The sequence below is a fragment of the Petaurus breviceps genome, unplaced genomic scaffold (genome assembly GCF_028583685.1).
Source record: "Petaurus breviceps papuanus isolate PSGF00001 unplaced genomic scaffold, PetGlider_PUasm1.0 90604, whole genome shotgun sequence".
Lineage (NCBI taxonomy): Eukaryota > Metazoa > Chordata > Mammalia > Diprotodontia > Petauridae > Petaurus > Petaurus breviceps.
This window is the reverse complement of record NW_027187285.1, coordinates 3091392-3118453: the sequence shown is the minus strand read 5'-3', so window position 1 is coordinate 3118453 and position 27062 is coordinate 3091392. Positions and strand designations below refer to the sequence as shown.

The window sequence follows — 27062 nt, the reverse complement described above, 5'->3', positions numbered from 1 at the left end:
CCTCACAGTGTCCTCCCTACAGGGGAACTCCGAAGAGTAAGGGGATCTCTCCAGGTTATATCTAGTTTTAGACAGAAATGGCATTGGGTCAGTTAATCAGCTTGTCACCGGAGTGACTTAAGAGTTAGAGTAACTAACCTCGCTGGATATGTCGCAGTTCTGGACAGGGCCAGAGTCCAAAGGAACAAAACATCCGTGACTGACATGGCAAAATGGCTTCCTTTGATCGGCCAATTTCAGAGAGTAGCTCTGTGCAGCCCACATCCATTTTCCGAAAAATCTGAGATGACTCATCTTGGAGCAGCCAAGAAACCAATCTCCCAGGAAGTGTCACCGGCCAGCTCCAAAGCAACCAGTGAATCTCCAGGGCAGTCCCACTCACTGATACTTAATCAGGATATGTCTGTAGTCATTTCTAAAAGGTGCTGTAAGGTAAATTTTAGTGTAAGAACGGTGGGTTTTAGTGTGTGCAAAGTGAATTTTATTATTTCTTAGAGTTCAGTTTCCCAGGATCCATAACCATAACAATCTCTTGTTCCCAGGTATTAGATAGGAGTTCCCGCAATAACAGTTCCAAACATCTCCACCACACTTAGGCAGCATTGTAATGTAAACATCCGCTGAGATTGCACAGTGAGATACAGGGATGGGGTGATATAAACTTGTGAGGCTGTTGCTGGCAGTATGCCTTCTTTGTTGCCCCTATAAAACAGGTGATCATTGGTCAGTGAATGGGGAACCTTAGGGTTGAGTGCACAGACACTGTGTGTGCCTTGATTCACCCCCATCAAGGCTTGGGGGGAATCTGTGTTTGCCTCAACTGGCCTCCATTGAGACTTAAGGGGATTTAGGGGACGCACAAGTTGTGCCTGTCTCAACTGATCCCATTGGGACATAGGGGTAGTTGCCCCCCCCCTTCTTGCCGGCCCCTTCAAGAGGGGTAATTAGGGAATGATGTAGGAGTTTGTGCTTCCTATTATCAGCAATCCTCTTCTGAGAAAACTAGACTAAAATCGAGTAAGATTATTAACCCCTTCTTAGGGTCTTTCCTGTCTGACCAGATCAAGAGTGACCCTGTGCTAGCAGCCCTCCTGTGTGCTGTAGGTGCCATTGAACATGTCCACACCATCACAGGGAGGTGCTTTCAAAAGTACCAAATAAAGGTATCAGCCTGTAAGTGCCCGTCAGATTTTCTGGACTATCCTCAAACCTTTTCAGCTGTCAGGCTGAGCCAGGAGGGAGACTTGGCGGGTCAGGCAGAGAGGTGCTGATTTGTTGATTGAGAGCAGTAACACGGTTTAAGGAAAAATCTCCACTCCTTTAGCTCAGATATCCAGCTGAACCTGTATGAGCAGGTGGTTTTGTTTTTTTTAACCACCAGCATTATTCACTGTCTGTTATCAGTTATGTTCATCTTACCCTGAAATCCTTTAAGTAGAAACTGGAATTGCACGCAATGTTATGCTGGTAAATGTTTAATAAGTGACACTTCAAGGGGGGAAAATGTATTTGTGAAACACTCTTAAATTTAATCTGAATTATTAACCTTTTCTCCATCACTTTCTTAGTTAGGTCTAGACAACCAACAAAATAACAAATTAAGCCCTGATTTGTAGCATTTGTCAATATGTGAGATGTAGAATGCTCATAGAAATAGAAAATTTAACATTTACTCCCTTCATCCACCTCCAGCTGGTTCTGGCATACCTGATTACATGCAACAATAGCATGAGTTACATTCCATGGCACACAGATCATCTTAGTCCTCTATGTATTCAATGAAGGAAAGAGATCTCCATCCCCATCTCCATGAATCTTAAACATAGAGCTATCCTTGAGAAATCTGAGGTGATACTGGACAAACATTAGGACTTTAAAACATTGTGGATTTATTTGCCTTGGCCCCAGAGGGCAAAACCAGGATCGGTAGGTAAAAGTTGCAGGGAAGTAAATTTCAGTTTGGTATGTCAGAATCCCCTTACTAAGAACATCCCTCTCTTTTTACTATTAGGAGATACCCTGTTTTCCAGACCTAAGGCCCAGCAAACAAGTTATGCCCTGAATTCGGCATAACAATAATCCTTTGCACTCACCCTCTGGATGAACTCTGATGCAGCAAAATCACAAGTGGTCCCTGCGAGACCCATGTTCTATTCATGAAACCCTGCTCATGAATCACACTTGTCTCATCATTGCTCTTACCCTGCATTATCACAACTCACTGTGTGGCCACTGCTCTATGAATCAAGGTTTGGCCTCACTATAGCTGGGTCTCCTCCTAGAGGGGGCCCCCACATGTGTGTCTAGTTCCCCTCTTTCCCTGGCACAAAGAAAGCTTTTTGCTTATGACCACTGTTAGCATTTTGGTTTTATTTTGGTTTTCAGAGTTAACTGGGGTCATGATAATGAGCTCTTTGGTATTTTCAGAGTCAACAGTGGTTTGCATAGCTGCCATGCTATGTTGGTTACTTATTTTGTTTGTCAGAGCCCACAGTTGGGACATTACTTCTGTGAACTCTCTGGCATTTTATTTTTCAGAGTTAGCAGCAGTTACATAACCTCTGTGACTCTTTGGTATGAGGAAGAAATAGCTAATTCTTAGAGCTGTCCAGAGGTAGACGGGACTGCTTTGTAACATACTGAGTTATTCTCCATCACTGGAGTGTGGAATATGTAATAGAGTTTGTTCCTGATCAGGTATGGTTAGATCAAATGATCTCTGAGTTTCCTGTGAGGTGGATGCTATTATTATCCCCATTCTACAGATGAAGAAACTGAGGCAAAATGATTTTCTCAGGGCAGGTCACACAGCTGTCTAAACGTCTCATGTCAGATTTATACTCAGGTCTTCCTGACTCTAGACTAGGAGGTTATATTTACTTTCACTTAATTGCCTAAAAAAAATAAAAGAGAGTCATAGAAGTTTGTTTGTTTTTCTTAAATTCATAGGACAACAGAAGGGAAACAAGAATCACAGATAGGGGGGTGGCCAGGTAGCACAGCGAGTAAGAGCACCAGCTCCAGTGTCCAGATGACCTGGGTATCAAATCTGGGCTCAGATACTTAGCACCACACCCAAAAATAACTGGCCGTGTAACCTTGAGCAAGTTACTTAACCCCAATTGCTTTAAAAAAGAATCACAGATAGGTCGTCTTTAAAAGTTACATGTTGATTTGGAACTCAAAGTTTTAAAAACAAATGTTAAAAATTGTTTTTACATGCAACTGGGAAATAAGATATAAATGCAATGGGGTATAGAAATCTATCTTGCCCTACAGGAAAATAGAAGAGAAGGGGATAAGAGAAGGGGAGGTGATAGAAGGGAGGGCAGACTGGAGGAAGGGGTAATCAGAATGTACATTGGAGTTGGGGGAGGGGAAAGTTGGTGAAAATTTGGAACTCAAAATCTTGTAGAAATGAATGTTGAAAACTAAAAATAAATAAATTAATTAAAAGTTACTTGTTGAATTAATTATATCTTTAAAAACAAAAATAAGCTGTACATAATAGATTCATGTCCAATCTTCTTTTACTATGTGTAGCCTGGATTTCTAACATGGAGCCAGCCTTGAAGGGCATTTGAACATGCTCAGTTTGTCCAACATGGATCCTGTAGAGAGTCCTTGTGGGTAGATAGGATAGCCTCTTTTGATTGGCTGCCTGAGTCTTTAAAATTGGTGAAACCAAGCAAATCCCTCCCTTTCCACTGTCTCTTTGGCAGCTCTTTTCTGTCACATCCATTGAGCTGGTGAGAGGGGAGGGAAAATTCCTTCCCAAGCTTATCTCTACTTATTCCAGCCCTGGAGAAATGGCCAGGGAGTTGAGGACACGTATGTAGTGCAGCGGATAGTCAGGAATTCTCATCTTCGTGAATTCAAGTCCAGGCTCAGACACTTACCAGCTGAGTGACCTTAGGCAAGTCACTTGACCCTGTTTGTCTTAGTTTCCTCACCTGTAAAATGAACTAGAGAAAGAAATGGCAAACCAATCCAGTATCTTTGTCAAGAAAATCTCAAATGGGGTCACGAAGAGTCAGACATGACTGAAATTACTGAACAGAGAGGGTGGGAAAGGGGTATGTTTCTGTTCTGTGTTGCTTGTTCTCGGTTTCAGATGCCAGAGGTGATCTCCAGGAGGTGATCCCAAAGTTGGAGCCAGAATTGCAAGGCTAAGTGGTGCAACTAGCCAGGCCTGAATGGAAACTTTGAGAAGCCAGGGTACCTAGAATTTAAGCCTGAGGTAGGGCTTTGGGCTTGGACTCTTGGGGAAAGGAGCTAAACTGTGAACCTAATTCCCTCCCCCTCCCCAAAGATTGAGGTAGTACAAAGGGAGAGGGAGATTATGCCTCCCATGTGTTGTGGGAGTAAGTTTGTATATCTGTGATCATACCTTTGGAAATAAATATTCCCTTTGTTAAAGGTCAATGTTCCATATATGTGCATATGTATGTGTGTATGCATGTACGTAGTTAGACAAATGATCTCTGAGCTCCCTCTGAGGTAGATGCTATTATTATCCCCATTCTACAGATGAAGAAACTGAGGCAGACAGAGTGACTTTCTCAGGGTAAGTCACACAACCGGCTAAATGTCTGACATCAGCTTAGTACTCAGATCCTCCCAACTTCAGGTCCAGAGGTTATTTCCGTTGTCACCTAATTGCCTAAAAAAAAAAGACATCAACTAAAGCTGATAGATAGATAGATGTGTGTACACACACACACATACATATACGGAACATTGACCTTTAACAAAGGGAATATTTACTTCCAGAGGTATGATCACAAATAGGAATTTCACAAAATAGGAATTTCCATATATGTGTGTATATATATACATATGAATATGAATATGTACATATTCCATATATTTCTATATCTTTACATATATATGGAAATTCCTATTTTATTTGGTGTTTTAAGTTATGAATTTTTTTTAAAGTAGAGAATACTTTTCCTGACATTAACTTTATTTAAACTCCATTTCAACATCCTTCTGGATTCACTCAGCTTTTCCTCCCTTTGGGTAAATGCAGTCCACTTTCTGTCCCACTGATGGGGCTCATCTGTGGCAGCCACATCAGACCATCCTTTCCCCCACGGCTCCACTTCCTTTTCTTGTCCTTTCCCCCCTCTAACCACAAGAACCATGCATTCATTCCAACAGGATCCTACCAATGGGTAATAGCCAATTGTTAAAGACTGAAATTGACTCAGCCCAGTTTGGTGTTCCAGGTCTGGGACTGGAACAATCTACCTAACAGTTAACAAAAGGAGCTTTACTTAGCCATATCATGAGGAAAATACTCATAACCAGATATGGCATTTGTTCAGGTAGTCATGACCTTCCCTTTTCTTCACAAAAAACACATCTGAAAAAAGTTGTTTTTACATGCAACTGGGTAAGAAGATATACAGGAGGGATATAGAAGTCTATCTTGCCCTACAAGAAAGTAAGGGGGAAGGGAATGGGGGGGGGGTAGTAGAAGGGAGACCAGACTGGCGGAAGGAGTAATCAGAATGCATACCATCTTAGGGTGGAGGGAAGGGGGGAGATGGCGAGAAAATTTGGAACTCAAAATATTGTGGAAGTGAATGTTGAAAACTAAAACTAAATAAATAAATAAATTCGGGGGGGGGAGAGCACATCTGGTCAGTAGGATGTGTTGGATATGGTGACTCACATGGCAGGGAGACATCTATCAAGTTGAAGGACGCTGACTGGTGATTGACTGTTTTTTTAAACTTTAGGCAACAGGAAAACCACAGCAATAGCTTGAGTCTTAACATCCTAAATCAGAGGTTCCCAAACTTATTTGACCTACTGCCCCCCTTTAAAAAAATAGAGTTCCCCCCACCCCTGGAAATCTTTAATCTTTTAACGATTCTTTAAATTACATCATTTAAAAAATATATTTTTTAAAAATTATGCATCTGAAATTTAATAACTTACTGTAAATTTGTGATTTTTTCCTGTGTTGAAATTTTGATGATACAATATTGCATCTTGTAACATGTATGATATTTTGCAATAAAATATTGCATCATTGTGACATGTATCATAGTATCATATTGTAAACAAGTCATTACACACGCACATTCCCACTGATGCATGCTGGACTTCCCAATAATGTGCAACAGACTCGCCTGCCAACACTTGCAACCACTGATAGGTTATAACTTGCAGTTTTGTGTGTTTATTTGGAAAATAATGTAATCACTACAGCTTTAATTCTGTTACACAACACATGAAACAGGTACTAATGGTTTTTCAAAGTTTTCTTCTCTTTTCTTCCTTCCTTAATAACTTCCACTCCCCTTCCCCCATATTTTTATTCAACACATTCCCAATTGCACCAGAGGCTACTATCTACCCCTGGATCACTCCAGCGCCCCCAGGGGGTGATATTGTTCACTTGGGGAACCTCTGTGCCTAGACCAAGTAAGTCTCAGGTACAGCTTTGCTGTCTTTTATGAGAAAAGGCTAATCTAGTACAGGTAGTATTGCTCCTAACCACAGATGGGGGATTTCATTTGGCAACTATTGATTTTCAGGTCATGATAGGAAATCTAAGTGAAAATATTCAGTAGGGAATTGGGAGGTGGGTGGAACTCAGATCCTTTATCTTAGGGCAGGACCTGAGAGATAAAGGTTTGGGAGTCATCAGGATACAAGTAACAGCTAAAGCCATGAGAAGGAATTAGGCATAAGAAGGGAAGAGTAGAGTGAAGAAGGCTAGAGAACCAAGAACTGAGGCCTTGAAAATGTTTAATTAGGAGGCACACAAACGCAAAAATAAGTCATCAAAGGAAATAGAAGAGAAGCAGTTAGAATAACAATGGCTTCCACAGGCCCTTTGTTTGGCAGTGACACTTTCAGGGGGTGAGGGTCTGGGTAGCTCATGAAAATGAAATTGTAAGAAAGCAGCAACTGCCTGCTAAACTGTGGAAAATCTCTCAAGTAGACCCAACTTTAAATTTCTTTCCTTATTTGACTGAATGATTTCCATAACGATTACCAAACTGCTACTGAGTTGTTTGATTCAGTGATCCTTAGCAAATCTCAAGGCTCCTTCTTGTATGATAGTGGCTATGGGACATGAATACCTCCCATTCCAAATGTACAAAAATTAAATGAAGGCATTGTATTTTATCTAAATATTCCATCATGCCACTTTCCATTGTGAGTAAGAAAAAAGATCTGACACAAATTCCAAAATTGTATTAGCCCAGAGTTCACCTACCTACCACTGACTATTCATATTTCTAATATCTCTCCATACCCTCTTAACCTAACAATGCTTACCATGAAGGCCAGACTGCCTTTCTTTAAAAATTTATTTTATGTATGAAACCTCTTTTTATATGACCATAGTTTCCCAGTGACTATCACTGTAAATTGGTCGAACTGTTCAGAAAACAACTTAGAATTATTTGAGAAAAGTGACTGGTGTTCATACCCTTTCACCCAGTGATTCCACTATTGGGACCTCAAGATGGTAGAAGAGAGAAAAAAAAAAGATCCTACATATACTAAAAGGGGCAGGTAGGTAGCACAGTGCATAGAGTGCCAGGTCAAGAGTTTGGAAGACTTATTTTCCCAAGTTTAAATCCAGTTTCAGATATTTAACTAATTGTGTGACCCTAGGCAAGTCACTTAACCCTGTTTGCCTCAGTTTCTTCATCTGTAAAACGAGCTGGAGAAGGAAATGGCAAACCATTCCAATGCCTTTGCCAAGAAAAGACCAAATGTGATCATAAAGAGTTAGACGTGACTCAACAACAACACACCTGCACTTTGTTTTCCCTCAGGTGCTATTTTATCTCTTTGACTCCAACTTCAGCTCTGTTTCCTTCATATAACACCATTAGATTGGTTTGGCTGAAACATTGAGTGTGATATAAAGCTGGAAAATGAAGAGTACTGAATATCAGGGGAAAGAGTTTGAATAAAAAGAGAAGGTCACTATAATCTGAGATTAACTGAAGCAAGAAGTTCACCAAGCTAAAAACGATAATGTATGTATGTATGTATGTATGTCAGGATGATGGATATACTCAAAGCCATGTGTTTGAAGACCAATAAGAAAAAAACTAGGAGTATTTAGTCTAGAGAAGTGTAGACTTGAAGGGTTGAGGAGAATGATTTTTATTGTGTGCTGGGGGCTGGGAGCCCTCCACTGGCAGTGGCATTGTCCTAGTTTCTCAATATAAATTTGTATTTCTTTTTTTTTTTTTTAAGCAATTGGGGTTAAGTAACTTGCTCAAGGTTACACGGCCAGGTGTTTCTGGGTGGGTAATAAGTGTCTGAGCCCGGATTTGATCCACATGTCATCCCAACACTGGGGCTGGTGCTCTTACTCACTGTGCTACCTGGCCACCCCTAAATTTGTATTTCTTAATAATCAAGGCAGTCCAATAAAAAAAAATGAGAAAGTGCAGTCCCCATTAATGACTATGTGATGTCCTTCCTCCTTACTCTTAAAATTTTGTGATTTAATAATTTCTATCAGTAGAATCATTTAAATCTTTTCCTAATGACTAACAACTTGGGGCAATTTTTAAGAAATTTGAACATACTTTCCACCTCCAGATAGAGAACAGATAAACTCAGAGGGAAAACTGAAGCACCTTTTCTTTTCTTTCTTTTTTTGGACACTGACAATGAAGGAATTTGTTTTGTGGGACTATACAAATTTATAATGGGTTGTTTTTCTTGCCTTCTCAATGGATTAGAGAGGAGGGGGGGAAAGAAGGGAAGAATTCAGAACTGAAAATAAAATAAAATTGAATTTAAAAAAGAAATGCATAAAAGAAAAAGAAAAAAAATCCAATCTCTAGTTCTGTCCTTAACCTGCACCAGGAATGATCGTGATACATAATTAACTTCAAAACATTATCTACTATTATAATAAAAATGATTACACCAGTCTGAAAGGGGAAAAATTACAATATTCCAGATTTGATTATATATGTGTGTATGTATATATGTATATGTCTATATGTATGTGTGTATAACGTTATGACTTCATTGAATATATATCAGAACCTTTCATCTACAATTTATCTCCTATGAACTCATAGCTTTTTGTAGTTCTCTTAATGACACTTATCATATATTATTTCATTTTACACATATTTGTCTGATTTGTCTTACTAGTGCCAAACCTGGGTTCTCAAAATGTGCCAAGGATGATGGTAGAATCACTGCACTGTACTATGTCATAAATGGAGGCAAAGATGCATCTAATAGTCTTTCTCATCAAAAACTCAACCCTTATCATAACAATGAATATCTTTGTAAACTTGCCATGCTGCCACAAGACAATAAACACATATACACTCTCCCATGACTGATACAGCCCATAATAGAAAATATTCTCACATTAGGGAAGTCAGAAAATGTAGATAATGTGGTTACACTTTCCTGGTGCCCTGGAGGCTTACAATTCATATTGCCAAAAGCAAAAACAAAAAACAAACAAAAAACCCCAAAAAGACAAAAGCAAAAAGGCCAACCTAAGTAAATCTACTAACCCAGGAAATAGTCCCTTTCCTCCTTAAATATCTCGGCTAAAAATGGCTCAGCAAGTTGTACATGTGGATGACTGACTAGACCGGGAAATTGGGCTGAGTATCCTTGGTACTGTCCACCACACCGGTGCTGAACCAGCTAGGTAATTTTCACTACAGTTTCTGACTATGATGCTGAACTTAGACTGTAAGCTCCCTGAAGAAATGGACCATTGTATTCATCTTCTTATCTCCCCCAGAGCCTAGCACAGTGCCTTGTACTTACTAGACATCTAATAATTTTTTTAAAGAGATAGATTTCCTTTAAGAGCTATTGAAAACATGATATATTCAATGTTCATGAAAATTAATAAATAATTTCTAGATAATTCCATTTTCAAAAAAAAATATTATTACATCACTTGGATTAGAAAGTACATAAAGGAAGCCTTTTCATCTATCCAAAAATTCTTTAAGCAAAAGTAATGATAGCACAATTACAGGGTAATACACTTAACAGTTTACCTTAGACTTCATCTCCTTTGAATATTGCATAACTTTTGAAAGATACAGAAATAATGTTGCCAGCTCCCTTCATCTTCCTACCAGTGTCCTAAGACATTAAACTCAAACCCAAGAGAATTCTGTTGTATTTATCAGTTAGGTTAAATTATAGGCTCTAGTCTGTATTTTTCCATAGTAGTAGTGCATTTTCCACTACCTAAAGTGAAATAAAGGAGAAAATCTTATAAGAATTGCTCCCATTTCAATTCTAGGAAAACACAGGATAATCTGGGGTGTCTTAGAGGTACCAGGTGCTAATTGTTTGCAAAGAGTAACTGGCACTCAGCAAATTCTTAATAGTGAATAGTTCTGTGCATATTTAAAATACAGGAAAAAGACCAGAGAGGCACTGAAATCTAGGAGCCCCATAGTTATCTGATCCAGCTCAAAGTATCTCTTTATGATCCACAGGTTCTTGAGGACAATGGAATCCAAGAGTAGATCTGCTCCATGATTCATCCTAGGCTACTGGGTCATCTCCAGTGTCCTGATTTATATCTTGCCACTAGACCCAGATAGCTCCAGAGGAGAAAGTGAGGCTGGTGACTTTTGCACAGCCCTCCCTCACTTTAATCCAATTCACTTGCAAGTCATGGTATCACCTTCCTGAGGTCATGGTCCTTTTCAAGAATGAAGGACAAATAACAACCTGTGAGTAGTACAGGCTGTCGCACTGGGGACCCAACTACCTAGTTCCAGTTGGGCAACACAACTCCTCCCTTTCTTTTTTCCTTCTTCCCCCTTCCCCTTCCCCTCTTCTCCTCCCCCACACCCTCCTACTTTGCCAAGAAAGCCCCAAAAGGGGTCATGAAGGGTTGGACGTGATTGAAAAACAACTCAATGACTACAAAGTCACTGGGGGAATTCACAAACACTGATCTTCTTTCAGGTGAGGAATTCCTCAGGAAGAAGACAAGTAGGCGATCAATTAATGAGGGAGTATGGCATTAGAAATGGTGTAATACACACACAATGAGGGAGTATGGCATTAGAAATGGTGTAATACACACACAGTTCTCTTCTTCACACCAGGAAATTCTAGTTCATGTTCAAAGCATAACACTTCTCATTTCTATAGTGCTTTAAGGTTAACGAAGTGATTTCTTTACAGCAATCCTATAAAGCAGCATTCATTCCCATCTTGTGAGAGGCAGCATTGAATACTAATAGGGAGCTGACTTCAGAGTTGGGAAGATATGGTGAAAGTCTCACCTCTGACATATACTGAGAGTGACCCTGGGCAAATTATTTAAATCCTCAGTGCTCTTGGAGAAGGAGTTTCCTCATCGGGAAGTTCTCTGTGCCAATGAAATCACAAATCAGGTCCCTATCTTACAGCTGAAACAATCCAGACTCAAGGAATTTAAGTGACCTCCCATAGTCAGACACACTTAAGGGTCAGAATCAGAACTTGACTCTAGGTCTCCTGACATCAAGTTCAATGTCCTTTCCATTAAATCACACACACACACACACACACACACACACACACACACACACACCTATAAAGAAGGAAGTCGAGGTTCTTTTGTTTCTTCCCAGATTCTTATCTGGGCTTGCATAAAGGTGAAGGGGACAATTAGCTGGCCATCTCTTATAATCTTATTCCAGTTATTAATCCTCTCCAAAACCAGAAACTAGCTCTATATTTAATTTTTACATATTTTACATAAATATGTATGGATTGTCTCTCAGTAAAATGTAGGCTACTTAAAGGCAGGGATGGTCTGATTTTTGTCTTTTTATTTCCAGAAACTAGGACAATGCCACTGCCAGTGGAGGGTTCCTGGCACACAGCACATACTTCATCTGAAATCACTGCAGGCCTCCAGACTGTGGGATGTACAGAAGGGTCTCAAGTATTTCTCTTTTCAGGTCCCACTCTACTTTCTGATTGTGCTGTCTTTGGAGAGAAATGTCTGTTGGAAGCTCCAGAAGGCCATCGCAATCATCTATGCTACAGTGGAAAAAAAAACCTGGCTTTGGAATCTGAAGACCTGCATTCAAATCCTGCCTCTGATGCTTGCTTCCTGTGTGTCACTGGGCAAATCACTTAACCTCCAGGAGCCTTAGTGTCCTCACCTGTAAAATGAAAAATCTGCATTAGCCGACCTCCAAGGAACCTTTCAGCTCTGTATCCATAACCCTGTGCACTTGGGAGAAACTTGCTTTCCTGTGCCCTCTCCCTTCTTCCACAAGGGGGAGAATTGAGCAAAAGGTTTCTGAAAGAACAGAGGGAACCCACATTCCTCATTGCTTTAAATTAACGTTGTTTTTGTTTTCCTGTCTTAATGAAAAAGGTGGGAAAAGGAATTAAAATCTTATAAATAATTTTAGTAATAAATTTTGAAGAAAATACAGGACAACCTGGATGTCTTAGATGCATCAAATACATATATGCATAGAGCAGGAAGGGATTGTAGATATCTTCTAACCCAACCCCTTCATTTTAAAAATGGAGAAACTGAGGCTAGAAGACTTACTTAGATTTCTCTGGAGTCGCGCAGGTAGTCAGCAGGACAGCTAGGATTTGAACCTAAGTTATCTAACTTTCCACTGGTCTAAGACTACCTAAAATGGCATTACCAGAAGCAATTAATTCCACAGAGGGGAAATGTTATAATTGGGTTTCCAACTAAATAACATTAGAATGGAGCTTTGCAATATCATGTTGGGATCAAGTTACATTACATTACTAATATTAGTAAGAATTGACATTGGTCAGAGTAATTCAATTATGTGCAACATGCCTATATTTTTTTTGTACTTCCTATTTTATTTGCTTGTCTCTGTCCCTTCCTTCCTTCCCTATCCCTGAGTGCAGAAGTATTTAAAGCTTACAAACAACCCTCAGGTTTGTCTAGTCTTAAGGAAACCAAAACACAGTTAAGTGTATCTACGTGATAACAAAATGGAGAAATGGAGATGGGGGAGGGGAAACAAAACCAAGCAGCAGCAATTGTGAAGTGCAGGTCCCTTTCCTCCTCAGTTTAATTTCATCTTCACGAGAGATTCTCTGCCTCCCTCAACTCTGCAAGTTCCTCAGTCATATCAATAAAATGTTCATCAGGCTGAGTGCTTTATTAATGAGAAGTCCCAAGTGTCTGCCCTCCCTGTACCTTTAGGGGTTGATGTGACTTCTGAAGGGGTTGGAGGCTGGGAATGTGTGCTCTGGATGCATTGATATTGTCAGATCCAGACAGTGAATGACCAAAGAATTACAGAGGTTATGTAACCTCTATTAACTCTGAAAAGGCCAAAGAGCTCACACAGGTTATCCCAATCACAGTCAACTCTAAGAAATAAAATACAAAATCAAGCCAAAGAGCTAACAATGGTAAAAAGTCGTCTTTATTTCATTGGAGGAGGGAAACTAGACACATGTGCCAGGGCCCCCTCTAGGAGGAGACCCACTTTAGTGAGGCCAAACCTTGATATATGTATAGCAGTGATTACACAGTGAGCTGTAACACCAGTGATGAGATAGGTTTGATTCATAGCAGGGCTTCATGACTGGAACAGTTCCTGCAGGTGTTTTTCCCTGCTCAGGGACAACTTGGGGCTGGCGAGGAAACAGTTCTGGGCTCTTGCTATGGCAGAGTTCATCCAGGGGATTGCTGTTATGCCAAGCTCAGGGCACAGCTCACTTGCTGGGCCTTAACTCTGGAAAACAAAATGTCTCCCGAGAGTAAAAAGAGAGGTGGTCTTGGAATGGGGATCTTGCCAATATTAGCCTACTATGATTTATTTTGATTAAAGCCTTTATGCAATCTATTTTTATAAGATACCTTAAATGAAAAACATTAAGGTAAGAAACCATTTGAAGTGGCCAGTGGGATGGGACTGTATAATTCATGAAATGTGATTGAAGAATACAGAAATGTCTCCTGAAATGAATTTGGAATCTGACACCCAGCCCCACCCCAGAAGGGGAAAAGCCAGAGGATGAGTACTAGCCAGCTGCCTAGAGTAACTCTAAGAGAGTCACAGGGAGCTTGGCTAATAGTCTGGGGCGTCTTCCAGTGTTGGGTGGTATGCATTACATATAGAAGCAGAAATTTTAAATACTAAATTTATAGAGAAAAGCAAGAAGAAAATATGAATGGGAAGATTCAGGTCTACTCAGAGTTGTTTTTTTTAATGATCTCAGAGATTATCTGTCACATGTAGATAAAATAGAGATCATGATATTCAGGGGGTAAAATAAGTTCATGGATAAGTGATTATAGGGTTTATTAAAAAAATAAACATACGGTGCTTTGGAGGAGGGTTTTAACCAGTGGTATGGGAGGGAGAAGCAGAAATGCCTTTTTCTGGAAGCAGAACTTGAGCTAAACCTTGAAGGGCGTTAAAGTTCCAGGTGATCAACGTGAGGAGACACTTACTCCAGGCATGGGAGGTTAGCTTTTGCAAAGGCATGGAGGTAGTAGATTCACTGTGCTAGTCAGGAAACAAGAAGTAGGCCGGGTTGGCTGGAGTGTAGAGTGTATAAAGAGAAGTAATATGTGATCAGTCTGGAAAGAGATACACGTCAGACTGTGAAAGGCAATAAATATCAAGAAAATGAGTTTGTATTGTCTTCTTTCTTTTGTTTGCTTTTTGGGTTTTTTGCCCTTTTGAGGGGGGAAGGCAGGACAATTGGGGTTAAGTGACTTGCCCAAGGTCTCACAGCTAGTAAGTGTTAAGTTTCTGAAGCTGGATTTGAACTCAGGTCCTTCTGACTCCAGGGCCAGCACTCTATTCATTGGGCCACCTAGCTGCCTCTATATTGTCTTCTAAAGGCAGTGGCAACCCACTGAATCTTCTTGAGCAAGCAAGTAATATGGTTAGACTTGCACTTGAAGTACTGGAAAAGTTAAGTCTAGAGAATACTCAGGGAATGGCGGGACAGTATGTCTGTCCTTTGGGATTTGAAGGGTTGCCAAGTAGGAGAGAGATTCAATTTGTTCAGATTGGCCTCAGAAAGAATCGTAAACAATGGGCAGAATTTACAAAGAGGTAGGTTTTGGTATGATATAAGGGCATAGTTCTTTACCATCTGTAATATAGAGGGCATCCCCTCACTGGTCTTCAAGCAAAGGCTGGGTGACCACTTACTGTAGAAGAATCCCTCCAGCAATAGCATTTATTAAACACCTACTGTGTGTCAGGTATTGTCCTAGATGTTGTCCTAAAGACAAAAATTAAGCAGTCCTTGCCCTCAAGTAGTTTACATTTGATTGAGAGAAAAGGTGGCTTGTTCTGTTGTCCTCAGGAAGCAGAACTAGGAGAAATTGCAGATATATAGAGTTAGATTTGTTGTAAGAAAATATATCCTAATGATTAAGATGGGACTAAATCTTTGATTTCAGCAGTATAGAAAATTCTCAGGGGAAGAAACTTATTCTATTGTTTCTGGTCAGCACCTTCTCTGCAATTTACATTCTTAGAGAATGGCCTATAGCATTGTAAGGGTAAATGACTTGTCCAGGGTCACATAGCTAGTATGTATCAAAAACAGGACTTGAACCCAGGTCTTCCTGACCTTAAGGCTGGCTCTCTAATCACTATGCACCCTGCTTCTAATTACAACTTACCTATCAGAACAGTCCAAAACCTATTAGGCTTCCTCAGAAGGCAGCCTAGGTCTTCCTAGGTAGGGGTCTTCAGATAAAGACTAGTTGATCACTTGCCATAAATTGATATGCTATCTTTCTACTCCAGCCATCATCCCTATCTCCCCACCACCATGACATTTGACTCTGCCTTGGGACCCCAGGCTCTGATAGATAAGCTTTTGTCTTATTTATCATTTCCTGGTGAGTTCACTTCACCACCTGCCCCCTTTCTAGCTCTCCTTTATGTGTTATATTCCCCTTTTAGAATCTAAGCTCCTTGAGGGCAGAAACTATCTTGATTGTCCATATTTTTATCCCTAGGGCTTAGCATAATGCCTTGAACATAGAAGGACTTAATAGATGTTTGATCTATTTATCATATATTTACCTGCTATTCTTGTTTAGACACTATATTGAACAAAGTGGCATCTGAAGTCCCTTCCAACACTGAAATTTTGTGATTTAAGAGATTCCTTAGGGGCGGCTAGGATACAGCACTGGCCCTGGAGTCAGGAGGACCTGAGTTCAAATCCGACCTCAGACACTTAACACTTACTACCCTTGTGACCTTGGGCAAATCACTTAACCCCAATTGCCCTGCCCTCCCCTTTCAAGCACCGCCCCCCAAAACAAAGATTTCTTGATAATTCAGAAAAAAAAGTGGGATGCCTTACTGGCTCCTGAACAAGTAGAAAGAGTTCCCTTTGGTTGGAGACATCCCTCTGTGAGGTCTAATCATTTAATCAACCAATTAAAATGTTGGTTTTTATTAAGGGCTTATATTGTTCCAAGTATTAGGGTTACAAAAACAAAAAAGTGTTTCACCAGACTACTCAGTACTTTAAAGTTAGGAGAATTCTGTTGTGTTCCAGAATGATTAAATTATGAATATAAGCGGTCAGATGTGGAAATTCTTGTGCACCCTATCAAACCCTCAGACTTCATGGAAAAACAGGGCCTTCACAGACAGTCATGTATGGAAATAGTATAATTCCTTCCATACTAACCTGTGCTTGGATGAATAAAGCCAAGGAGTAATGGTTGACATATTTTTTGCTTGTTTCTTTTACGAGCACAGTGGGAGGAAAAGGACTGTTGTGTGCAGATGTGAATCTGGAAAGCTGAATTTTCCATAGGTCAGAAATGAGTTCAGAGTGAGATGGATTCCTAGGATTATCCCCTAACTTTCCACGTACTCTGTCTCAGTAAGAGCAACCTCCACTCCCTGACCTTTAACAAGTAGAAAAGTCTTTAAAATTAGGCTTTCTATGTTCCCTCTGAGCTGGAGTTAAAAAACAAAAAATCAGACAAAATCCTTTCTTTGCCCAGTGTTCCCTAGCCATTTCCAGTTCTCTTTTATGTACTGTTTCTCCCATAAGAGTTTTAACATTTTTTAATTTATGGATTCAAACAAGCATTTCCATAATGTAGCATAATGAAAAGAGGATCATACATGAAACTACAAATCTATTATATATCACTTGCTATTCCTTTTAAATATATAATAAAGTTATCATGTGAATTTTTCCCTTTTTTCCCTCTCCCACCCCTTTCTAGAGATGGTTACCAATAGACACAAATATGTGTGTATGTATATGTATATATATATATATATATGTAAAATCATTCTATATGTTATTTCTAGTTTTCAGTTATTTCTCTGGATGCAGATACTCTTCCTTCATATGGCCTTCATAATTAATTTGAGTATTTGTAACAGTCAAAAATGACTTATTCACTCAAAGTTGTTCTTGAAACAATATCGCTATTACTGTATATATGTTCTCTTGGTTCTGCTCATTTCACTCTTCAATTATTTTGTATAAGTCTATCCATGCTTTTCTAAGATCATCAAGTTCATCATTTCTTATAGTACAGTAATATTCCATTATAATCATATACCACAACTTGTTCAGTCATTCTTATCCCCATGATGCCTAGTTCTTTGCTACCACAAAGAGAGCTGCTATAAATATTTTAGAACATATAGGTTCTTTTCATTTTTCCCTAATCAACTTTGGAAATAGACTTAATAGTAGTATTTCTGGATTAGAGGGTACAGGCAATTTAAAAACTTTTTAAAATAACTTTTTGGGTATAATGTCAGATTGCTCTCCAAAATGGTTGGATCAGTTCCCACCAACAATGATTTAATGTCACTTTTTCCACATCCCCCAAAATATTTGATATCTCACAGTTAATTTGCATTTTTATAATCAATAATTATTTAGAGCATTTTTTCCATATAACTATAAATTGTTTTGATTTTCTTCATTGAAAAATTGACTGTTCATATCCCTTGACCATTTATCAATTGGGGAATGATTCATATTCTTACAGATTCGACAAAGTTCTTTATATATTTAAGATATGAGACCTTTATATGAGAAACTGTCTATAAAAATCTGCCCCCAATTTCTGCTTTCCTTCTGATCTTGACTACATTTCTCTTACTTGTACAAATACAAATTTTTTTAATGTAATGTAATTGAAATTATCCATTTTACACTGCACTCTGCTCTCTATCTCTTGTTTATTATAAATTGTTCACCTATTCATAAGTCTTATAAGTGATATGTTCCATATTCTTCAAATTTTCTTGTAATATCTCTCTTTATATCTAGGTCATGTATCCATTTTGAACTTATCTTGGTAAATGGTATAAGATATTGGTCTATACCTAATTTCTGCCATATTGCTTTCTAGTTTTCCCAACAATTTTTTTGTTTTACCAAATAATGAATTCTTATCTCAAGATCTCAGGTTTTTACATTATCAAATGCAAGGTTACTATATTTATTTGCTGTTGTAAATTGTATATCTACTCTATTCCACTGCTTGACCTTTCTATTTCTTATCTGGTACCAAATAGTTTTGATAATTACTGCCATATAATATAGTTTAAAATCTGGTACTGCTAAACATCCTTCCTTTCCTTTTTTCATTATTTCCTTCGATATTTTTGACTTTTTGTTCTTCCAAATGAGTTTTATTATTCTTTTCTAATCCAGTAAAAGTTTTGTTGGTAATTGATTTTGGATAGCATTGAATATGTAAATTAATAAATTGCAGTTTTTATTATATTGGCCCTGCCTATCCATGGATAATATTTCCCCAATTATTTTAATCTGACTTTATTTGTATAAAAATTTCCAATTTTTATAATTTTGCTTACATAGTTCCTGGCTTTGTTTTGGAAGGTGTACTCCCAGGCATTTTATACTTTCTAGATTTTCTTTAAATGGGGTATCTCTTACTATCTTTTCTTGCAGGGTTTTGTTTGTGATACATAGAATGATTTATGTGGATTTAGTTTATATCCTGCTATTTTGCCAAAATTATTAATTGCTTCAACTAACTTTTTAGTTGAGTCTTTAGGATTTTCCAAGTATATCATCTGCAAAAAAGAAATAGTTTTATTATCTCTTTCCCTATTCTGATTCCTTCTATTTCCTTTTCTTTTCTTATTGCTATTGCTAGGATTTCCAATGCAATACTGAATAACATTGTTGATGGTGGGCATCCTTATTTCACACCTGATCTTTCTGGGAAGGCTTCTTCTAGCTTATCCCCATTACAAAAAAAATGCTTGCTGATGGTTTTAGTTAAACACTTTTTATCTACTTAAAAAAATCCATTTATACCTGTATTTACAAGTGTCTTAATAGAAATGAGTGTTGTAATTTACCAAAAGCTTTACTTTTGATAACACTTTCAAGTGTCTTTAATAGAAATGAGTGTGGTACTTTATCAAAAGCTTTCTTATTGATATAATCAATTATGTTAATAGTTTTCCTTATGCTATCCTTACATTCCTAGTATAAACCCCTCTTGGTCCCACTTGTATAATCTTTCTAAAATATTGTTGTAATCCTTTAGGTAGTTATTTTTATTGAGGATTTTTGTATCCATATTCATTAATGAAATTTGTCTGTAATTTTCTTTCTCTGTTTTGACTCTTCCTAGTTTTAAGTATCAGCATCATATTTGTTTCATAAAAGGAGTTTGGTAGGGTCCTTTCTTTGCTTATTATTTCAAATTATTTACTTAATATTGGAATTAGTTGATCTTTAAATTTTTGATAGAATTCACTTGTAAATCTGTTTGGTCCTGGTGCCTTTTTGTCAGGAAGCTCATTTTTGGCCTGTTCGATTTCTTTTTCTAAAATAATTCTATTTAGAATTTAAGCTCCTTGAGAGCAGAGACTGTCTTATCTTTTTGCTCATATTTGTATCTTCAATGCTTAGCACAGTGCCTAGAATACAGTAAGCTCTTAGTACATGCTTGTTGCTTTGCCTTGTTTAGAATACCATGCCCATTCTTCTTCACCTATTTCCCATCTTTCCATTCAGCCCATCTCAAATCTCACCTGAAGTTCCACATTATCCATGAAGCCTTTCGTGACAGCCCTCTCTTGTGTCTCCATTCCCAGAACAATTATTGTCTGTCTCACATGACTTAGCATTTAGTTATACCTAATTTTGTGTTTTTCAATATTTATAGGTTTTGGGGCAGCCAGGTAGCACATCGAGTAAGAGCACCGGCTCCAGTGTCAGGATGACCTGGATCAAATCCAGGCTCTGATACTTACACCACACCCAGAAATAACTGGCCATATAACCTTGAGCAAGTTACTTAACCCTGATTGCTTAAATATATATATATATATATATATATATAATCTTCCTCGTTCAACTGAGAGTTCCTAAAGGGTAGGACCAGCATATTCTTCTTTCTTCCCCACAGTATTAAGCATAATAATAAACCCTGCCAACTTAGTAAAGGCTTATTGAATGGAACACAATCTCCTTCCTGAAGTGAAGGACATTCTTTAATAGGCTAAGCTATTTACTGACCTTTAAGTCATTGTTTCAGATAATTTTTGCTCTTTTAGAGAAACAAATCTGGGAGATAGAAAAAAGTGGGGAATCCAGACCCTGACTTCTGAAACTCCTGGTGTTCTTTCAATTTTATCATGAAAACCATGGGGCCTTCTCTACTCTATGTCCCTATACATTAATTGGACTCTCTAACTAGAGAGCTAGTCCTTTCCAGAATCACAGCAGGGGCTTCACAGCAAAGAAGGTCTGAGCAAAAAAGAAAGGATAGTGAAGGGTGGCATTTTTCTAGGTCAGATGACTTGGCCTCAGGAATTAATGCTCTAAAGAATATTTTTGCTATGTGAAAAAATGTTTTAATTTTTTTTACAAAAGGATTAGTGCTTTAAATTTCCACATACTTCCTTTGTGCCAATGCAGCATGGTAGCTGGAGAGCATAGAGAAAGCAAGAGGGAAAGGGGTAGGAACCATGTATTTTTATAATAAGAACAGATGGCATCTTTGTTTTCTGTTTGCTATTTTTTTTATTGCCTTTCTTTTTTATGTCATGGTGACTTCCCTTATACCAAACCTTTCCTTGTAATGTAACATACACATGTGTGAGCACACACACACACAAATTTATGCAAAGCTATTTACACAGTCATTATCTCTCTGTGTACACCACACTCTGCACCCAAAGTCCCCACTTTGCTACATAAAGTGAATTTCCATATCAATTCTCTAGGACTGATGAGGTAACTAGTGTCTCAGTGAATAGAACACTGGGTCTGGAATCAGGAAAACATGAGTTCAAATCTAGCCTCAGACACTTTCTAGCTATGGTGAGTAAGTCACTTAATCTGTGTTTGTGAAAAAAGGTGATCCACTGGAGAATGAAAAGGAAAACGACTCCAATATCTTTGCCAAGAAAACCAGAGTCAGACGTGACTGAACAACAAAATCTCTAAGGACTGGAATATCAGAATCTGATTGCTTTTTAATGTTATTGTTTATATTATTATAATTGCTTTGTATATTATTGTCTTGGTTCCCCTTTCTTCACTTTGTACCACTTCATACAATTATCTATATTTTCCAAAATTCTTCATTTTATTTTCCGTCATTTTATTACTTAATATTTACATACCATGATTTTTTTCCTCAAGAGATGGTCATTCATTTTCCCTCATTTGTTGTTGTTTTGATACTACAAACAATGCTGCTATGGATATGTTGTGATATACTGGACATTCCTTTTGTTATGGGCCTCTATGGCTCGCACGTCAGGAAGGGAGAGAACTGACTCACAGGAAACGAACAGGTCAGTGATTTTTCTTGCAGAATTCAAATGACTTTTCAGAAATATTGGGAGAATTTCAGAGCCCCAACAACAGTTTATCCATTTGTCTTCCCAAAGTCCCTTCATACTGTTTCCAATTGTTAATCTTTACCAATTTGATGGATTTGAAGTGAAACCATAATTGTTTACCTGGAAAAGTCTGAGCCGTCTCTATAGAGTGGGAGGGAGGGAGGCTGGAAGAAGTTCATTGCTCTGCCCTCCAGTCTTCTAGTTGGCTGTTCAGTTGTTTTCAGTCATGTCCACCTCTTTGTGACCACATTTGGGATTTTCCTGGCAAAGATACTGTAGTGGTTCACCATTTCCTTCTCCAGCTCATTTTACACATGAGGAAACTGAGGCAAACAGATTTGGTCTCAGGGAGACAAGTCTTCCTGACTTCAGGTTTGACACTGTCCTCTACTCCATCTTGCTGCTCCTCCTCTAATCAGAGGGAAGACGTAACTGAGGGTGGGGAGGTGTTGATTATTAATATTGAATCAATCTACAAGATGACAAGGTTTCAGGTGATGATCTTAACCTGGGCATGAGGTGTCAAGCTGAGCAGCTGATGGGAAATTACTGGAATTGCTATCCCCCGACCCTCACACACAAATCAAACTTCCCTGGAAAATGTCAGTACATACTGAAGAAGCTGGTAATTTTCTGTCAGCTTCTCAAGCTCTCCTTAAGTAACTTTCACTCTCCCTATAGTGAGAAATGTTTCTATATGCAACCTAGAGAGTTTGGAGTCTGATTTAACTAGGAACTCCAAGAACTGATGAATGAAACCCGCTAAAATTTGGCAGAAGACAGAGAAACTACTCTCAACCATGGAAAAGCTCTTTTTGGCCTGTCAGCTAGTGACTTTTTATTTTAAAAGCTCCAGAACCAATGAAGCAGGGAACAACTTCAGCACCAAGTCAAGGGAACAGCAGCATACTTCTATTCCCCTCCAGTAACACTGGCAGGGATCACTGAACTTACACTGCCTTCCCCCACCCCTTCCACCTCCCTTTGTCCCATGATGAAATCCATACTACAGCCTTAGATGCTACAGCAACTGTGTACCTCAGTGACAAATACCTAAATTGCAGTATCATGACCTCTGGAATGTGGGCTAGGCTGGACTGTATCTCTTAGTTGCTATTGTTGGTTAACATTACAGACTTTTGGTCTCTGTTGAGAATAGATCAAAGGAGATCTGGCTTCCTGAAGTGCAGACCAAGGAGACAGAAGACCTGCTGGCAGACAGAAAAGACTCAGAATGGCCTGGAGACTCAATAAATTAAAAAAAAAATTTCCATAGTGATTCCAGCCTCTGACTTCAGCTTTGATTGTAAGATCATGACCTCAGATAAAGACCCAGAGGCTGCTTTGCACATATCTCTTGTGTCAAACTCAAACAGAAACACAATGAGAGATTGGGACCAAGCGCAAAAATTAAGAAGGAACCCACTTATTGCCAGACAACTAAACATTACAAGACCACTACATGGAAAGAGAGATTTGACTTGTGGTGCTTGGTTATGTGCAACTAAGTTGTAGGACACAGATTTCAATTCCACATGAATGGTGAGGAGAGTTCTCACAAAGTGGAATGGGTGACCTTAGTAGGTTGTGCATTTCACATCAGCTGAAAATTGTGGACCATTTTCCCAGAGATATTGCATCAGGATTCTCTGTCAGGAATAGGTTAGCTTTGACCTCTAAGTTTCCTTTCAACTGAGATCATATTCTAAGATACCCAGGAGAATGATAATATCTCTGGTGCTGGGCTGCTATTAGGTGCTGTGTTCATATTACTTGCTCCACTGCTCTAGGGAACACAGATGGTACAATTTCTAGAGCCTTATATTTGGTGACAAGGAAAGGATTCAGGAGAGAAGTGTGGTGGTAAAGGCTACTCTCTGCCTGCCAACTCCTGGTACTGCCCTCTTAGGAAAAGCTTCAATTCCTGGGGGACCATCCTTACCTCTCATGTTGGTTTTGTCTCATTTAAGAATCATTCAGTGTGTGTGTGTGTGTGTGTGTGTGTGTGTGTGTATGAATGTGTGTTTTATATATAGATACCCATCACATGTGGGTTGTATTTTCTAATACTGATGACATAGAAGAGCATTTCATCTAGGTAGTACAGTGGATAGAGCACTGGGCCCAGTCTTGTCAGGAAGACTTGAGTTCAAATCCAGCCCTAGACACTTACTAGCTGTCTGACTCTAGGCAAGTCATTTAACCTCTGTTTATTTCAGTTTCCTCATCTGTAAAATAATGATAATAATAGCACCTACCTTACAGTATTGTTGTGAAGATCAAATTAGATAATAATGGTAAAGCACTTAGCATAATATCTGGCACATAGGAAATATTATATAAATGTTAACTATTATTCATTTCCTTGCATTTGATGGTGCTGGCAATCAAGAGAAGCGACCAGTTGGCTTGTTAGACACTGATATAGAAACCCATACATAAAACAGGTATAATTCTTGGATTCTGTTGAAGGACTTTATATGAGAATTGAATGAGATAATAGATGTAAGGTGCTTGCTTTTATTATTTCTGTTCTCTGGCCTATAACTATTATTGTCTGTTCCACTCACTTGGTAGCTACCACACAACTGCTTAGCTTGTTTGACTTAGAATGTAAGCTCCTTGATAGTTCATGAGAATTTGCTTTTTTGTTTCTGAACACTGAGAGAGAACAGACAAAGAACCATGACAGGGATACAGCACCATCAGCATGATGCACTTGGAAAGAGCTTCAAACAATTGTCTGACATAATTGACCATAGCAGGAACACTTTAGGGAAGAAAATTTGTAACTCTAAGTGCAAGATTCCTACCATTTACCACTCAGACATTTTTTAGTACCATAAGATTACAGAGTAGAGAGAAACACTATATACACACATGCATACATATATAATATATGTACATGTACATATGTGTGTGTGTATAGCAATGTAGGAAAACCTTCGGCAGTAGTCCATGCCTTATTGACATCAGAAAATCCATCCTGGAGAGAAGCCTTTTAAACATAATGAATGTGAAAAAGCCTATAGGCATAGGGCATGTCTTATTCAACACCAGAGAATTTATATTGGAGAGAAATTCTATGTGTGTCATGAGTGTGGAAAAACTTTCAGCATTGATTCATCCCTGGTTAAACACCAAAGAATCCACACTGGAGAAAAAGCCTACAAGTATAATCAATGTGGGAAAGGCTTTAGCCACAAAGGACATCTTAATCAACACCAAATAGTTCATGCTGGAGAGAAACCCTTTACATGTAATGAATGTGGGAAAGCTTTCAACCAATATAAACACCTTAATGAACACCAGAGAATTCACACTGGAAAGAAATCCTATGAATGTAATGTATGGGGCAAAGTTTTCAGACAGTTTGGAAACTTTAGTAAACATCAGAGAATTTATACTGGAGAGAAACCATATACATGTAATCAATGTAGAAAAGCTTTCATTGACAATTATGTCCTTATTCAGCATGAAAGAATTCATACAGGAGAAAAGCCATATATATGTGATGACTGTGGGAAGAATTTCAGTTAGGGGATATGCCTCAAGAAACACAAGAGAATTCACACAGAGGTAACATACAAATGTAATGCCTGTGGGAAAGAGTTTGCTGTCAAAACATCCTTTGTCACCAGAAAATTCTTACTGGAAAGAAGTTTCATGGGTGTATTGATTGTGAGAAAACTTTTTGTCATAAGGCAAACCTTAAAAAACACAGAATGATTCATACTGGAGAGAATCCCTTTGAATGTAATGAATATGGAAAAGTTTTCTGAGTTATGGGACAGCTTAACATAAGTAGAAGAAATCATACTGGAGAGAAACCTTTTAAATGTAGTGAATGTGAAAAAGTTTTCAGAGAAAGGGGAGGATTTAGTATACATAAGGCCATGAAGAGAAACATTACACATGCAATGACTGAGATAACCTTCGGAAACTGGCTGTATTTTCATATACATCAGAAAACACATTCAGGAGAAACATTCTAGATGAATGAACGTGGGAAAGACTTCAGTCTAAGGGAATCCTTTGTTGTTCATCAGAGAATTCACACGTATTGAACATGGAAAAGCTTTTACTGAAAAGCGCAACCTTACTGAACATGAGAAAGGGAGAGGGAGAGGGAGAGGGAGCCTTTGGATATAATGAACGTGGAAAGTCCTTCAGGCAGAAACAAACTCATAAGAAAATTCATACTAGACATAAGTTGCCTAAATATAATTAATGAATGTTGGAAAGCCTTCAGCTGGAGGGAACATATCTGGGAATAACAGTGATTTCATGCTGTTGGGCAATTAATGTAAATGTAACCAAGGTGGAAAAGCTATCATTTCAACCGACAGAGAAACCTACCACCTCAGAATTCATGACTATGACTATGACCATGGAATGACTCTTGCATGTATATTTAACTTCTCATTACAGGCTCCTGTGGAGATTCAGAATGGGAAATATTTCATAGGATCACAAGATTTAAAGCTAGAAAGGACATTAAAAAGACTTTGAGTCCAATGCCCTCATTTATAGATAAATAGACACAAATGGAAAGAATCACTGTGTGACTTGCCCAGAGTCATATGCTACTGTTGTTCAATTGTGTACAACTGTTTATGATCCCATTTGGGGTTTTCTTGGCAAAGAACTGGAGTGGTTTGCCATTTCCCTCTTCAGCTCATTTTACAGATGAGGAAACGGAGGTAAACAGAGTTAAGTGACTTGACCAGGGTGACACAATTAGTGAATTTCTGAGGCTGGTCTTGAACTCAGGAAGATGAGTCTTCCTGATTCAAGCTCAGTGCTTTGTCTACTGCACCACCTAACTGCCCAGAGTTATATAGTCAGTATGCATATGAGGCAGTATTTGAACCCAGGTACTTATGAATATGAAGTGGAGATGATGAATACATTTAAGTGATTAGATCTGGTAGATATGGTGCATGAATAACTGTGGATAGAGGGTTGCAACACTGTATGAGGCAGCAAGCAAAAAATATCTCAAAGAAAAAGAAGAGCAAGAAGCAAAATGGTTATGTGAGGTTTTACAAACAGCTGAGGAAAGAAGGAAAGGGAAAGGAGAAAGAGAAAGAAATACCGACTGAATGCAGAATGCCAGAGAACAGCAAGGAGAGATGAGGTTTTCTTAAATGAACATTGCAAAGAAATAAAGAGAATAATAGAATGGGAAAGACAAGA

At 38.5% G+C, this 27062-nt stretch overlaps 1 protein-coding gene and 1 pseudogene across 2 annotated transcripts in view; one reads left to right on the top strand and one right to left on the bottom strand.

Annotated features, from left to right (window-relative positions):
• CEP70 (centrosomal protein 70) overlaps positions 1–27062 on the bottom strand; it is a 261992-nt gene that overhangs the window by 95688 nt on the left and 139242 nt on the right. The window lies entirely within an intron of this gene.
• On the top strand, positions 286–25858 carry LOC138142856 (zinc finger protein 583-like; annotated as a pseudogene).